The sequence below is a fragment of the Triticum aestivum genome, chromosome 5B (assembly GCF_018294505.1).
Source record: "Triticum aestivum cultivar Chinese Spring chromosome 5B, IWGSC CS RefSeq v2.1, whole genome shotgun sequence".
NCBI lineage: Eukaryota > Viridiplantae > Streptophyta > Magnoliopsida > Poales > Poaceae > Triticum > Triticum aestivum.
In genome coordinates, this window is record NC_057807.1 from 578,380,410 (window position 1) to 578,396,960 (window position 16,551).

Consider the following 16,551-nt stretch of genomic DNA (forward strand, 5'->3'; position numbering starts at 1 on the left):
CATGAGATGGATGAAGTTAGAAGACACAACTCTCTGTTCCCTTCTTTTACTTCCTGTTACTTAGAATAAATAAAGTAAAAATAGTATATTATGTCTATTTTCTGAATTATCCATGCAATAAAAAATATCTCAAAAATAAAAGTTCTCCAAATGCCTTGCAAATTTAATATGATTTTTTTCTAGAATATTTGAGAATGTCTGGCACTGAGAACACACTGGAGAGAGTAGCTCTGATCCATGGGCATAGACCAACTTAGGCCAAAAGCCTAAGCTTGGGGGAGTACGTATTTCTTGTCGACATTACATTCATGTTCACACACTCATTCTAGTTGTCGGTGCTCATACTCTTTGATTGTACTATCCATGCTAGTTTATTTTATTTTATTGCTTTCTTTTTGTGTGTTTGAATAATCTTAAGAAAAACAAAAAATATAGTAATAGCTTTTAGCTAGTCCACTTTCCATGCCTGTAGTAGTACTAATTAAAAGAAAACTCAAAAAGATTTCTCGTTCTTCTTTTTGCTTGTTGGGAGCTTTCCCGTGTAAATAGTTTTATTTATTTTCTCTTCTTTGGGGGTTGAAAGGAGAAGACCTTGATGGAATTGTTGAGTGGCTCGTTTATGCATAATTGATTGATATAACCAAGAGCCCATATTACTTTGTCTTCCCTCTTGAATTGAATGCTTGCAAATTCCAGCTTAGTCCAATGCACGTGCACTATTATTATTATCCACACCATTCGGTCATGCAAGTGAAAGGCAATAATGACGATATATGATGGACTAATTGAGATGAGAGAAGCTGGTATGAACTCGTCCTATCTTGTTTTTGTAAATATGATTAGTTCATCGTTCCTGATTCAGCCTATTATGAATAAACATGTTTGCAATAACAATTAGAGATTATAGTTGCTTATGACATGCTTAATTAGCTAGGAGTTTATAATGGTTCACATGCTATTAAAATGGTTGTGATGTGGTATGATAGGGTGGTATCCTCCTTTGAACGATTCGAGTGACTTGCCTTGGCACATATTCACGCATGTAGTTGAAACAAAATCAACATAGCCTTCATGATATTTATGTTCATGGTGGATTATATCCTACTCATGCTTGCACTCAGTGTATATTAATTTTAATGCATGTTCATGACTGTTGTCGCTCTCTAGTTGGTCGCTTCCCAGTCTTTTTCTAGCCTTCACTTGTACTACACAGGAATACTGCTTGTGCATACGCTTCCATAAACCCCAAAGTTATTTGAATGAGTCCGCCATACCTTCCTATATGCGGTATCTACCTGCCGTTCCAAGTAAATTTTTATGTGCCAAACTCTAGACCTTCAAATGAAATTCCGTTTTGTATACTTGAACAGCTCATGTATCAACTAGGGTTGTCTGTATCTTCCATGTTAGGCAGGTTATTCTCAATAGGAGTGGACTCGACTCCTCACTCACGAGAAAATGGCTGGTCACCAGGATGCCCAGTCCCTTGCTCAAATCAAATCAAAATAATTGCAAACAAAACTCCCCCGGGATTGTTGTTAGTTGGAGGTACCCGTTGTTTCGGGCAAGCCATGGATCGATGCTTGTTGGTGGAGGGGGAGTATAAACTTTACCATTCTGTTTGGGAACCGCCTATAATGTGTGTAGCATGGAAGATATCGAGATCTCTTGGTTTTTACGTTGACAATGAAAGTATACCACCCAAAATATTATTATCTCTGTTTTAAAAATCGAGCTCTAGCACCTCTACAAATCCCTACTTCCCTCTGCGAAGGGCCTATCTATTTAATTTTATGTCAAGTCATTTGATGACCCACAAGTGTAGGGGATCTATCATAGTCCTTTCGATAAGTAAGAGTGTTGAACCCAACGAGGAGCAAAAGGAAATGATAATAGGTTTTTAGTAAGGTTTTCTCTGCAAGCACTGAAATTATAGGTAATAGATAGTTTTGTGATAAGATAAATTGTAACGAGTAACAAGCAATGAAAGTAAATAAAGTGCAGCAAGGTGGCCCAATCCTTTTTGTAGCAAAGGACAAGCCTGGAAAATTTCTTATAATGAGAAAAGCGCTCCCGAGGACACATGGGAATTATCATCAAGCTAGTTTCATCATGCTCATATGATTCGCGTTCGGTACTTTGATAATTTGATATGTAGGTGGATCAGTGCTTGGGTACTGCCCTTACTTGGACAAGCATCCCACTTATGATTAACCCCTATTGCAAGCATCCGCAACTACAACAAAAGTATTAAGGTAAACCTAACCACAACATTAAACATATGGATCCAGATCAGCCCCTCACGAAGCAACTTATAAACTAGGGTTTAAGCTTCTGTCAATCTAGCAACCCATCATCTACTTATTACTTCCCAATGCCTTCCTCTAGGCCCAAATAATGGTGAAGTGTCATGTAGTCGACGTTCACATAACACCACTAGAGGAGAGATAACATACATCTCATCAAAATATCGAACGAATACCAAATTCACATGACTACTAATAGCAAGACTTCACCCATGTCCTCAGGAACAAACGTAACTACTCACAAAGCATATTCATGTTCATAATCAGAGGTGTAATAATATGCATTAAGGATCTGAACATATGATCTTCCACCAAGTAAACCAATAAGCATCAACTACAAGGAGTAATCAACACTGCTAGCAACCCACAGGTACCAATTTGTGGTTTTGGATACAAGATTGGATACGAGAGATGAACTAGGGTTTGAGAGGAGATGGTGCTGGTGAAGATGTTGATGGAGATTGACCCTATCCCGATGGGAGGATCGTTCGTGATGACGATGGTGATGATTTCCCCCTCCCGGAGGGAAGTGTCCCCGGCAGAACAGCTCTGCCGGAGCTCTAGATTGGTTCCGCCAAGGTTCCGCCTCGTGGTGGCGGAGTTTCATCCCGTAATCTTGCCCATGATTTTTCCAGGGTAAAAGCCTTCATATAACAGAAGATGAACACCGGAGGGCCACCAGGGGGCCCAGGAGACAGGGGGCGCGCCTAGTAGGGGTGGGCGCGCCCCCACCCTCCTGGCCAGGGTGTGGGCCCCCTGACGTATTTCTTCCGCTCAATAATTCTTGTTAATTCCAAAAATAAGTTTCGTGGAGTTTCAGGTCTTTTGGAGCAGTGCTGAATAGGTTTCCAATGTTTGCTCCTTTTCCAGCCAAAATTCCAGCTGCCGGCTTTCCCCTTCTTCATGGTAAACCTTATAAAATAAGAGAGAATAGCCATAAGTATTGATATATAATGTGTAACAACAGCCCATAATGCAATAAATATTGATATAAAAGCATGATGCAAAATGGACGTATCAACTCCCCTAAGCTTAGACCTTGCTTGTCCTCAAGCGAAGCCGAAAATCGAAAAATATGTCCACATGTTTAGAGATAGAGGTGTCGATAAAAATAAAATACGGACATGAGGGCATCATGATCATTCTTATAACAGCAACATATATAGATTTTGTCATATGAATTCTTATGCTCAAGTAACAATCAATTCACAGTGTCAAGTATGGTTCAGAAACTTCATTGAAAGCTAACAAACTATAATCTCAGTCATTGAAGCAATTGCAATTTATCGTAACATCACAAAGAGTCAAGAATAGAGCTTTTCAGCAAGTCCGCATACTCAACTATCATATAGTCTTCTACAATTGCTAACACTCACGCAATACTTGTGGTTATAGAGTTTCAGCCGGACACTGAGAAAGATAGGGGCTTATTGTGCTGCCTCCCAATGTATTCACCTTTAGGTGATGTCAACAATAATAGTCCATGCTAACAAACATCCAATTGGATATATATATCATGATCTTCCAAACACAAGGAGCTTGCCAAAGGATAAAATGAAAAAGGGAAAGGTGAAGATCACCTTGACTCAAGCATAAAGTAAAAACATAAAGTAAAAGATAGGCCCTTCGCAGAGGGAAACAGAGGTTGTCATGCGCTTTTAGGGTTGGATACACAAAATCTTTGCACGAAAGAACGTCACTTTATATTGCCACTTGTATATGGACCTTTATTATACAGTCTGTCGCTTTTATTGCTTCCATAACAAGATCGTATAAAGCTTATTTTCTCCACACTAATAAGTCATGCATATTTAGAGAGCAATTTTTATTGCCTGCGCCGATGACAAACTTACTTGAAGGATCTTACTCAATCGATAGGTAGATATGGTGGACTCTCATGGCAAGACTGGGTTTAAGGATATTTGGAAGCACAAGTAGTATCTCTACTTGGTGCTAGGAATTTGGCTAGCATGAGGGGGAAAGGCATGCTCAACATGTTTGGAAGGTCAATGACAATATACTTTAACTGAGATGTGAGAAAACATAAACCATTACGTTGTCTTCCTTTTCCAACGTCAACTCTTTAGCATGTCATACTTTAATGAGTGCTCACAATCATAAAAGATGTCCAAGATAGTATATTTATATGTGGAACCTCTCTTTCCTTATCACTTCCTATTAATTGCAACGATGACCAAAACTACGTTTATCAACTCTCAACAACTTTTATGCCTCATACTTTCTATGTGTGAAGTCATTACTATCCATAAGACCAATATGAACTCTTTTTGTTCTTTTTATTATTTCTACTTCCTCAAGATCTTAGCAAGAAAACAAAGCCCTTGACTCAACACTAATCTTTATTATAGATAGCTCACGGACTTGATTACATAAAGAGATCACAAAGAAAAACTCAAAGCTACATGATATCAAAACTTCAATCTACTAGATCAAGATACTACTAAAAGGATCAAACTAAATAAAATGGTAAAGATGCGAGTGTGATGGTGATACGATACCGGGGCACCTCCCCCAAGCTTGGCAGTTGCCAAGGGGAGTGCACATACCCATGTAATTATGTCCTCAGAGGTGGTGAAGTAGGGGTTGTTGATGATGTAGGCTTGTCGTCCATCTTCCAAGGCATAGGCACACTGTCGGTGTCAAAACCGGCGGATCTCAGGTAGGGGGTCCCGAACTGTGCGTCTAGGCAGATGGTAACAGGAGACAAGGGACATGATGTTTTTACCCAGGTTCGGGCCCTCTCGATGGAGGTAAAACCCTACTCCTGCTTGATTAATATTGATGATATGGGTAGTACAAGAGTTGATCTACCATGAGATCAGAGAGGCTAAACCCTAGAAGCTAGCCTATGGTATGATTGTTGTTCGTCCTACGGACTAAAACTCTCCGGTTTATATAGACACCGGAGAGGGCTAGGGTTACACAGAGTCGGTTACAATGGGAGGAGATCTACATATCGTATCGCCAAGCTTGCCTTCCACGCCAAGGAAAGTCCCATCCGGACACGGGACGAAGTCTTCAATCTTGTATCTTCATAGTCCGGGAGTCCGACCAAAGGTCATAGTCCGGCCATCCGGACACCCCCTAATCCGGGACTCCCTCAGTAGCCCCTGAACCAGGCTTCAATGACGACGAGTCCGGCGCGCAAATTGTCTTCGGCATTGCAAGGCGGGTTCCTCCTCCGAATACTTCATAGAAGATGTTGAACACAAGGATAGTGTCTGGCTCTGCAAAATAGTTTCCACATACCACCGTAGAGAGAATAATATTCACACAAATCTAATCTGCTGACGTGTTCCGTAGCGTGACATCATGCCACAGCCAAGCCTTTATTCGAATTGTTTTACTGTCCCACCTCAGCGTGTTTAGCGAGGCGGTTTCCTTGGCACGTCTTGTCAAAGCAGAGATCGTGTCCCCTTATTCCGGGATTCTCATCAATACGGGCGTGGGTAACCCAACCGCACCATTAACCATGGCGCTTGGGAGATAAGCGAGTTTTATTAGGCTGGTGGGGGCACATAGTTTCGGCCGCCCATATAAGGGGATAAGAATCCACCCTTTCCATCTACGCCTTCCTCCTCCTTCGCTTATCCATTCCTGCGCACTCGAGCTCCAGCGCCCAAGTCTGCACTTCCCACCTCAACCTTCTCCAATCATGTCCGGAGAGGGAGGCAAGTGGATGGCCTCCTCCGTTAAGGAGGGGCAAATCAAGAAGCTAAGGGAAGCCGGATACTTGTCCAACGACATCGTGCACCGGCTCCCAGATGAGGGGCAGCTCATCCCCACCCCCAGGCCCCATGAGATGGTCGTGTTTCTCCCCCATTTCCTCCATGGACTGGGCTTTCCTCTTCACCCATTTGTCCGGGGGCTCATGTTCTACTACGGCCTGGACTTCCATGATCTGGCCCCGAACTCCATCCTCAACATCTCGGCGTTTATCGTCGTGTGTGAGGTCTTCCTCCGCATCCAGCCCCACTTCGGCTTATGGCTGAAGACCTTCAATGTCAAGCCGAAGGTTGTGGGCGGCCGGCAAGCAGAGTGCAGAGGCGCCATGGTGGGCAAGATGGCCAACATCACATGGCTCGAGGGCTCCTTTGTGGAAACCATCAAAGGGTGGCAATCGGGGTGGTTCTACATCACCGAGCCGCGTGACCCTGAATGGGCAGGGGCCCCCGAGTTCCGATCTGGCATTCCCACGCGGCTCACCTCATGGAAAGAGACGGGCCTATCATGGGGTAATCTGGAAGAGGCGACCGGACTCCAAACCTGCGTCCAGAACCTGATGGACAAGAAGGTTAAACTCGTCAACATAGTCCAGGTCCTGCTCTTCCGCCGGATCCTCTCATGTCAACGGCGGGCTTTTAATCTGTGGGAATTCGACCCGGCTCAGCACCAAACTCTGTCCAGGCTCTTCGACACAACGCACGAAGATGCTTGGAAGGTGCTTTTCAAGAGCTCCGAGGTCCACCCTCCCACTACCGAGGATCGCGGATTCTGCGCGAAGCGCCAAGCCAGCGCGGTAAGCTTAGTTTACCCATTATAGGGTATTTGTTTTTCATAGTTTGACTCTATGCGGGATCTAAACTCCCATTCCTTTAACAGGACTGGCAGAAGAAGGCCGGACAGATTGATTGTCCGTCTCCTTTGCCCGAAGACCCAGCAGACGCCTGCTTGACAAAGTTGTTGGTCCTGGCAGCCCACGTGGTGCCGGAGAAGAAGGCCAAGAAGAAGGCCACGGGAACTCCAAGGAGCTCCCGGCGACTGGTGGTGTCGGACTCATCGCCCAACGACCCCGAAACGCACTCCTCCTCTGAAGACGAGGAGGAGGAAGAAGAAGCCTCTCCCCCTCCAAAGGGGGGAGGAAAGAAAAGGAAGGCCGCCCCAACTGGGGAGGCCAAAGGGTCCAAGAAGGGGAAGACCCTTCTTCCGGACTACGCCTTCGACGCCAAAGACGACGGAGAGGAGTGGCCATCCAGGGCCAAGCCCCTGGCGAAATCGTAAGTATCTGGTTACCAGAATAACTCACGGTATTCATTTATTGCAGAGTACCTTCTGACGCCGAATATAATCATGCAGTCCGCCCAAGGCTCAGCTCGACTATTCGTCGAGTGGCTCCCTGGACTCGTCGGATATGAATAGTCTTTCACTCCCGGCGGCTTCCTCCCCCCGCCCTACGGACGAAGCCGAGGCAGAGTCTCGAAAGGGGCTGAGCCAGGAGGAGGTGGTCCTGGAGGCGCAGCAAGGCGACCTCCCGGACTCCAGGCCCGAAGGGGATAAAACCCTGGAGGGATCTAAGTCTGGCCCTGGGCCGGACACCGCACCGGAACCTTCAGTGGTTCCGGACTCCGGCAGGCGGCCCCTTCGTAAGAAGGGCAAGCCTACGACGCTTGCGGCCTCCATCCAACCGGAGGTGCCGGACAATTTGCTGGAGGTGCTTAACGGCGCCTCCATCAATGAGGAGCACCGCACTGTTATGAGTGCGGTGATCGAGAAGGTTCAGTCCGCCAAGAGCGGGCTGACAAAAGCCTGTGCCAGCCTTCTAACAGGCTTTGAGGTATGTATTTAAAACATGTAAAAATTCTACCACATAGACAGGAGCCCCTGATGCTCAGTTTGGTGTTCGGAAAGAAAAGCCGGACTGAGGATCTAAAAAGATATACGCAGGAGTCTAACAGAAATATGTTAATATGGGAATGCAGTCTGCGCTGCTGACCTCTGCCGCACTGACTGCGGAGGTCGATGCATTGAAGCAGAGCCTCAAGCGGTTCGAGAACGAGCTCGGCCTTGCCAAGAAGCAGCTCGAGGACAAGGAAGGTAGGTAGTGCCTTATGTAAATATATAGAAAAATACCTGGTTGCAAATAATGACAGGACCAACGTGAATGTTACAAGGGCCACAACCAAGGTGGCGACCCTGAAGGAAGCGTTGTCCAAGGCCGAAGATAATGCGGCCATGGAGCGCACCGAGCGAGAGAAACAAGAGGCACGGGTGGCAGAGGTGCGGCAAGAGCTCGATGCTCTCGTGAAGAAACACGAGAGTTTAGAGCTTGACTCAAAGACGCGAGAGTCCGAGCTTGCCTCGGCACTTGAAAGCGCCAAGTCTGCCAAGGCCGAAGCCCAAAAAGCCCTCCAGGAGATTGAGGCGATGAAAAAGATAGCGGCGGGTAAGGCATTCTTTATGCAAAGCAAGCATGTGAAAGTGAATTACGCGTTACTTACCCGAATCCAGACCTCTCCAGGAGCATTCACAGATCTGCTCCGCGGTGTGTCCGACGGTGCCGCATTCTACCGAGCCGAAGAAGGGAGCTCGATGGAGAAGGTGTTCTGGTCCTAGTATGCTGAGGCCGGACGCCCGGTGCCCTTGAGCGACCAGCTGAAGCAGCTGGTCGAGCTCCATAAGGTGGCCGAACAGGCCATGAAGGGCCTTATAGGCCGGCTGTGGCCTAGGGAGGTCCTGCCTGAGAGCTACTTAGGGTTGGTGAGGCGGCTGGTGGATGCCTGTCCGCGACTTGAAATCATCAAGTGCTCCGTATGCATCGAAGGCGCCCGTAGGGCTTTTGCCCATGCTAAGGTGCACTGGGGCAAGCTGGATGTGGAGAAGCTGGTGACAGAAGGGCCACCGGAGGGGAAGGAGCATCGCAGGCCCGAGATGTATTATGAGGGCGTCCTGAAGGGTGCCCGCCTTGTGGCGAATGAATGTACTAGGGATGTAATTTTCGAGTAAACTCGCTCGTGTTTATCCTGTGCGCTGAAAACTTGTTCATATGCGCTAAGCAATGCTTTTTGAATTTAAAATATTACCTTCTGTGTGGCCGTTTATTAAATCTGAGAGATGCAAGTTGTCAGCTTCTGCCCCCATGCCGCGAGTGCTGGGGTTCGGGATAAACCTGAGCGCTCTTGTTCCCATTCTTGGGTCCTTCGAGGGAGGCGCTCAGCAGAACGAACAAGGCAATCAGACTTATGATGCTTTATCACTCTCACTTAGCCAGAATTCTATAATTTTAAACTTCAGCGAAGCCCCTAGTATTCGGAAGACCGAGTTCGGGGTGCTATCCACGCCTAGGCCGGACAAAGCCAGCTCCTTGCTCTAAGCGGCATAAGTCTTTAAGGACTCGAAAAACCTCGCGAACAGCGACCGGCTCTCGCCCTATCATGACGGTCAGTTTTAGCTTTCTCTACTGAGGTGTTAACCCAGCTCAACTAGGGCACAAGCGCAGTAGTTCTCCCAGCGCTACCTTAGCCGATATAGCGGAACGTAAGGTACCAAAACATGGGAGCCGGGCAAACCCAACTATTGACCCAAGACATGATTCGGAGTCGATGCATATAATGCTATAAGTTCGGGGTGCTGCACTCATGAGAGTGTTTGGTCTTCTCACACCATATTCTGGAGTAATTAAGCCCCTGGTGTATTGGTCGTACCAAAGTGTACGGTTGCATAATGTCAAAACTGAACATATGTAAGAAATAAATGCAATAATAGACAAGAGCTATATATTGTTTATGAAAGGGCTGCTGTGAGAGCAGAACGATACAAATAGTGCGATAAGCAAGAGATGGGATTATTTGACATGTCCCCCTCCAGGGGCAAGCTGTGAGACTTTAAGTAAGACGGGTATTTAGCTCGTTATAGAGACCACCTGGACGTTCGACGTGGCTTGCTGTCTCCCTGGCTGTTGCATCGTGTGTTCGGCTATTGTACTGCCAGACAGGTCTTCCGAATAGTGGAGTCCTGAAAGTAAAAAAAAATCACAAAAATCGGTAGCCCCTAGTGCGGTTGAGCCGCATTCTGGGCATGTCGTGATTGTGCCCCTCCCCCTATGCCCACGGTATTTCCAGAGCGTAATTATGTACGCGTGGTACTGGTTTCGCAATCTCGCGAGGGCTGGGGTTGGGGCCGCACTGCTATGCTAGCTCGGAATGTGCCAGACGGTCTTGTTGTAGGTTACTCTGGGCGCGCTTGACGGTGTCCGGACGCTTAACAGCCGGACTAGAGAATTGCCTTGAGAGGCTACTTTGTACGTCCGCCGCGAGGGCCGCCATGTGCTCCTCTGTTCGGAGAGAGCGTTCGGTGTTTCCATTGACCATAATGACTCCGCGAGGGCCTGGCATCTTGAGCTTGAGATATGCGTAGTGCGGCACCACATTGAACTTTGCAAATGTGGTTCGTCCGAGCAAGGCGTGGTAGCCACTGCGGAACGGGACTATGTCAAAGATTAACTCCTCGCTTCGGAAATTATCCGGGGATCCGAAGACCACTTCGAGTGTAACTGAGCCTGTACAGCTGGCCTCTACACCTGGTATGACGCCTTTAAAGGTCGTCTTTGTGGTTTTAATCCTCGAGGGATCTATGCCCATTTTCTGCACTGTATCCTAATAAAGCAGGTTCAGGCTGCTGCCGCCGTCCATGAGGACTCTAGTGAGGTGAAATCCGTCAATGATTGGGTCTAGGACCAATGCGGCGAATCCGCCGTGACGAATGCTAGTGGGGTGGTCCCTTCGATCAAAAGTGATCGGGCAGGAGGACCATGGGTTGAACTTTGGGGCGACTGGCTCCAACGCATATACGTCCCTGAGCGCACGCTTCCGTTCCCTTTCGGGGATGTGGGTTGCGTATATCATGTTCACTGTCTGCACTTGTGGGGGAAAGCCCTTTTGTCCTCTGTTGTTCGGCGGCCGGGGCTCCTCCTCGTCATCGCTATGCAGCCCCTTGTCTCTGTTTTCGGCACTTAACTTGCCTGCCTGCTTGAACACCCAACAATCCCTGTCGGTGTGATTGGTTGGTTGTTCGGGGGTGCCGTGTATCTGGCACGAGCGATTGAGTATCCGGTCTAAACTGGATGGGCCCGGAGTATTTCTTTTGAATGGCTTTTTCTGCTGACCGGGTTTAGAGCGTCTGAATCTGGCATTAACTGATGTATCCTCAATGTTGTCGCCGTTAATGCGGCGCTTGTGCTTGTTGCGATGCGACCTGCCATTGTTGTCCTTGGTATCCGAATTACCAGGGCTCTTGGTCATGTTATTGCTACAAGCTAGCCAGCTGTCTTCTCCTGCGCAAAAGCGGGTCATGAGTGTCGTGAGGGCTGCCATGGATTTCGGCTTTTCCTATCCTAGGTGCTGGGCAAGCCATTCGTCTCGGATGTTATGCTTGAAGGCTGTGAGGGCCTCTGCGTCCGGGCAGTCGACTATTTGATTTTTCTTGGTTAGGAACCGTGTCCAGAATTGTCTGGCCGATTCCTCTGGCTACTGAATTTTGTGGCTTAGGTCATCGGCGTCTGGTGGTCGCACATAGGTGCCCTGGAAATTGTCAAGGAATGAGGATTCCAGGTCCTCCCAGCAACCAATTGACTCTGCTGGCAAGCTGTTAAGCCAATGCCGAGACGGTCCTTTAAGCTTGAGTGGGAGGTATTTGATAGCGTGTAGATTATCACCACGGGCCATGTGGATATGAAGGAGATAATCCTCGATCCATACTGCAGGATCTGTTGTGCCATCGTATGATTCGATGTTTATGGGTTTAAAACCCTCGGGGATTTGATGATCCATTACTTCATCTGTGAAGCATAGTGGGTGTGCGGCGCCTCTGTACTGGGCTATATCACGACGTAGCTTGGATGAGCTTTGTCTGTTGTGTTCGGCCTGGCTGTATTTGCCATATCCGGCGTGACGGTTATCGTCACGTGTCGTGGGGTGCCCACGCGATCCGTAGATGGATCTTGTTTGCCTTGCCTTGTCCTCCAATATGTCTCGCAGGTCTGGCGCGTTTCCCCGTGCCTTGGCACTTTTTGAGCGGCGCCAGGGTGCGGCTTGAGTTGATGGCCGAAAGGCCTCTCTGTCACGGCCACGGGGTGGCCGATCGGCCGCATCATATGCTGGTGATGTAGGTTTAGTTGCTTCCTCCTCTAGTTGGGGTAGCAGCCTACGCTTTGGGTAGCTCTTGAAGGGGCGTTCGAGTTTGTACTCTTCGGTAGCGAGGACTTCCGTCCATCTGTCGGCTAGCAAGTCTTGGTCAGCTCTAAGTTGCTGCTGTTTTCTCTTGAGGCTGCTTGCCGTGGCCATGAGCCTGCGTTTGAAATGCTCTTGTTCCACGGGGTCCTCAGGCACGACAAATTCATCGTCGTCGAGGCTTGCTTCGTCTTCGGAGGGAGGCATGTAATTATCGTCCTTGACCTCTCTGTCTGCCGCTCTCTCATGAGGGTTGGCTTCTCCATCCTCCTGTGCTGAATCCTGCTGGAGGGGGTTGTCTTCGGCACTCTCCGGGGTGTTATTGTCTCCGGTGCCGGACTTGCCGTTTTTGCTTTGGCGGGATTTAGAGCGGCGCCGCTGACGCCGGCGCTTAGGCTGTTTCTTGGAGGGGTCATCCTCCGTTATTCCATCGCCATCCCCTTCTTTTGGGGTATCCACCATGTATATGTCGTATGACGAGGTGGCTTTCCAGTGCCCTATAGGCGCTGGTTCTTGGTCGTCTCCTTCATCGGCATCCATACCGTCGATGTCTTCGGAGTCGAAGTCGAGCATGTCGGTTAAATCGTCGACAGTGGCTATGAAGTGGGTGGTGGGTGGCTTCGAATTTCTTTGTCGTCCGCCTCCCAACCCTGCTGACCATAGTTCGGCCAGGGCTCTCCTGATAAAGAGAGAGACTTTACTGAATTCAGGATGTCGCCAAAGGGCGAGTGTTGAAAGATGTCCGCGGTGGTGAACTCCATGATCGGAGCCCAATTGGGTTCGATCGGGAGAGGTGCGGAAGATTCAGAGTCCGGAACGGAGTCCGGCGCCTTGGAGTGACGAGCTCCGCGAAGGACAAGATTGGTGTTCGGCTCGATCACTGTAGAGATTGAAGCCCCCGAGGCGACGTCCAGCCGCCCATCCTCGATCAACGCAGTCGGCTCCGAGCTAAGGGTCGAAGCGGACACCTGAGCGACGCTCTGGGCGCTGTCCGGTGGCAGAGCTAGATCATGCCCCTCGTGACAGTGCGGCGCGCTCGACTGTGGCTCGAATCCGTCGAAGATCAAGTCTTCGCGGATGTCGGCCGTGTAGTTTAAACTTCCAAATCTGACCTGATGGCCAGGGGCGTAGCTTTCGATCTGCTCCAGATGGCCAAGTGAATTGGCCCGCAATGCAAAGCTGCCGAATACGAAGATCTGTCTGCGGAGAAAAGTCTCACCCTGGACCGCGTCATGGTTGATGATCGAAGAAGCCATCGGGCCTGAAGGTGACGACACAGAGGAACTCTCGATGAAAGCACCAATGTCGGTGTCAAAACCGGCGGATCTCGGGTAGGGGGTCCCGAACTGTGCGTCTAGGCCGATGGTAACAGGAGACAAGGGACACGATGTTTTTACCTAGGTTCGGGCCCTCTCGATGGAGGTAAAACCCTACTCCTGCTTGATTAATATTGATGATATGGGTAGTACAAGAGTTAATCTACCACGAGATCAGAGAGGCTAAACCCTAGAAGCTAGCCTATGGTATGATTGTTGTTCGTCCTACGGACTAAAACTCTTCGGTTTATATAGACACCGGAGAGGGCTAGGGTTACACAGAGTCGGTTAGAATGGGAGGAGATCTACATATTGTATCGCCAAGCTTGCCTTCCACGCCAAGGAAAGTCCCATCCGGACAGGGGACGAAGTCTTCAATCTTGTATCTTCATAGTCCGGGAGTCCGGCCATCCGGACACCCCCTAATCCGGGACTCCCTCACACACCATCATAGAAGGATGATTGAGTCTCCGGGATCCTTAAATCTACAGCCAAACTCATCCTCTTGAATCTATATTCATACTCACAGTTCTGGTTTTGCAGGTCATAGATCTGGGCTTGGAGGTGCTTGATTTTATCTTGAAGCTTGAAGATGGTTTTCCCAATGACTTTGGCATCTAGCTTGTGGTTGTTGGTGAACTCCGTGATCATCATCTGGTTGGTGTTGAGTCCATGCTCCACCATCCCTTGGCACTTGAATACTTGCTGCTCCACGGCTTCGAGCTTTGTCCCCACGCTTCCGGTACACCTTGGTCCCTCCACATCGCGGATGTGCAGCACCCCCTCACGCATCTCAATGGTTTGAGGGTGTTGCAGCACCTCCGCGAGATAGGGGTTGATAACCCTCTCGAAAAACTTGTCCTTGGGAGCGCTTGGAGATGCCATGATGCTCTAGATCTATCAGAAAAACAGCTCGAAACGAAAACAGAGGATATTCGTGTGATACGATGGTCAAAACTTTCGGGAGATTATATAATGAATTTTTACCGACCAAAATATGTAACGTGCAAGAAAACAGAGTACGGGAGGTACACGAGGTGGCCACGAGACAAGGGGGCGCGCCCAGTAAGGGTGGGCGCGCTCTCCACCCTCGTGGAGGCCTCGTTTCCTTCCCAGACTACTTCTTTCTTCCTAAATTTTTTAAATATTCCAAAACTGATAAAAATTGCCATTGGAATTGTTTTGGAGTCGGTTTACTTACCGTACCACATACCTATTCCTTGTCGGAGTCTGGAACGTTCTGTAAAGTGTCCCTTATGTATTCCTACGGGGTTACGGTTTCAATAATATTAGTTTCAACATTGATAGGATTACCTGAGATATAATGTTTAATCCTTTGACCGTTCACCACCCTCGGACTTGTGCCTTCGAAGTTGTTGATTTTTATGGCACTAGAACAATAGACCTCCTCGATAACGTAAGGACCTTCCCATTTAGAGAGAAGTTTTCCTGCAAAAAATCTTAAACGAGAGTTGAATAGTAACACATAATCACCTACGTTAAACTCATGCTTTTGTATCCTTTTGTCATGCCAGCATTTGTCTTTTTCTTTGAATAGCTTGGCATTATCATAGGCTTGGGTTCTCCATTCATCAAGTGAGCTAATGTCAAACAACCTCTTCTCACCGGCAAGTTTGAAGTCATAATTGAGCTCTTTGATAGCCCAATATGCTTTATGTTCAAGTTCTAGAGGTAAATGACAAGCTTTTCCATAAACCATCTTATACAGAGACATACCCATAGGATTTTTGTATGCAGTTCTATAGGCCCATAATGCATCATCAAGTTTTTTGGATCAATTCTTTCTAGATCTATTCACAGTCTTTTGCAAAATTAATTTGAGCTCTCTATTGCTCAACTCTACTTGACCACTAGACTGCGGATGATAAGGAGATGTGATTCTATGACTAACATCATACTTAGCAAGCATCTTAAGGAAAGCACCATGAATAAAATGTGAACCACCATCGGTCATAAGATATCTAGGGACTCCAAACCTCGGAAAAATAACTTCTTTAAGCATTTTAATAGAAGTGTTATGATCAGCACTACTAGTTGGAATAGCTTCTACCCACTTAGTAATGTAATCAACAGCAACTAAAATATGTGTATATCCATTAGAGGCAGGAAAAGGTCCCATATAATCAAAGCCCCAAACATCAAATGGTTCAATAACAAGAGAATAATTCATAGGCATTTCTTGACGTCTACTAATGTTACCAATTCTTTGACATTCATCACAAGACAAGACAAACTTACGAGCATCTTTGAAGAGAGTAGGCCAATAAAAACCGGATTGCAATACCTTATGTGCAGTTCTATCTCCAGCGTGATGTCCTCCATATGATTCAGAGTGACACTTGCATAGGATCTGTTCCTGTTCATGCTTAGGTACGCAACGTCTAATAACAGCATCTACTCCTTCTTTATAAAGGTGTGGGTCATCCCAGAAGTAATGTCTTAAATCATAAAAGAAATTTTTATTTTGCTGGTATGTGAAACTAGGTGGTATAAATTTAGCAACAATGTAGTTAGCATAATCAGCATACCAAGGAGCAGTACGAGAAGCATTAATGACCGCTAATTGTTCATCAGGAAAGCTATCATTAATAGGTAGTCAGTCATCAAGAACATTCTCTAACCTAGACAAGTTGTCTGCAACGTGGTTCTCGGCTCCCTTTCTATCAATAATATGCAAATCAAATTCTTGGAGCAAGAGAACCCATCTAATGAGTCTAGGCTTAGCATCTTTCTTTTCCATAAGATATTTAATAGCAGCATGATCAGTGTGAATAGTAACTTTGGAATCAACAATATAAGGTCTAAAATTATCACATGCAAACACAACTGCTAAGAATTCTTTTTCAGTAGTAGCATAATTTCTCTGGGCAGCATCAAGAGTCTTACTAGCATACTGGATAACATTCAATTTCTTATCAACTCTTTGCCCTAGAACAACACCTA